The sequence below is a fragment of the Suncus etruscus genome, chromosome X (assembly GCF_024139225.1).
Source record: "Suncus etruscus isolate mSunEtr1 chromosome X, mSunEtr1.pri.cur, whole genome shotgun sequence".
Lineage (NCBI taxonomy): Eukaryota > Metazoa > Chordata > Mammalia > Eulipotyphla > Soricidae > Suncus > Suncus etruscus.
In genome coordinates this window covers 46,737,572-46,738,550 of record NC_064868.1, presented here as the reverse complement: position 1 = coordinate 46,738,550, position 979 = coordinate 46,737,572, and positions in this window count along the sequence as shown.

The following is a 979-nucleotide window of genomic DNA, read 5'->3' as shown; positions in this document are numbered from 1 at the left end:
ATGGAAAAAATTGGCCTAGTGTATGTGTGTATATATGTAAATATATATATATTTATAAAGCACCCCCAACTTCAGAAAACATCTCCATTACACATGGTTCATATGGTTCATTCTCCACAATAGACCACACATAGTCCATAAATCATATCTACATAAAGACTATAGAAATTGTACAAAATTCTTTCTCAAAGCATAATGCACTAAAATCAGAATTGAATAGCAGACCCAGAAAAATAATTTTAGAATCTGTAAACGAAAGAGGTCACTGCTGAGCAACCTGTGGGTCAAAGATGAAAAAAAAAGTCAAAAGATTCCTGAAAACAAAGGAAATCAAGAGGAAAAATTACCAGAATCTGTGTAAAAAATTGTACTGCAAGGAAAATTTATCATTTGCAATTATCCATAAGTAAGAAGGGGCCTACATAAATAACTTAATGTCACAGTTTATAAAACTGGAAAATGATCAACAAAATAAATGAAAATAGGGAGACAGAAGGAAATAATAAAGCTTTAAGTAGAAATCAATGAATGGGAAATTCAAAAAATTAATTCAAAACTCAATGAAAGCAAGAGTTGGTTCTTTGAAAAAATAAACAAAATGTATAAACCACTAGTAAAACTGTCCAAGAAAAGAAGAAAGATAAATTTTTTTTTGTTTTTGGGCCACACCCATTTTACGCTCAGGGGTTACTCCTGGCTATGCACTCAGAAATCGCCCCTGGCTTGGGGGTACCATATGGGACACCGGGGGATTGAACCACGGTCTGTCCTATGCTAGCGCTTGCAAGGCAGACATCTTACTTCTAGCACCACCTTCCCGGCCCCAAAGAAAGATAAATTTAATAAACAGAATCAGAAATGAAAACAGACAGATTACTACAGATACTACAGAAATTTAAAGAATAACTAGAGAAATCTTTGAGAAACTAGGCAGAAAACATGAGAATCTGAAAGAAATTGATAGATTACCAAACTCTTT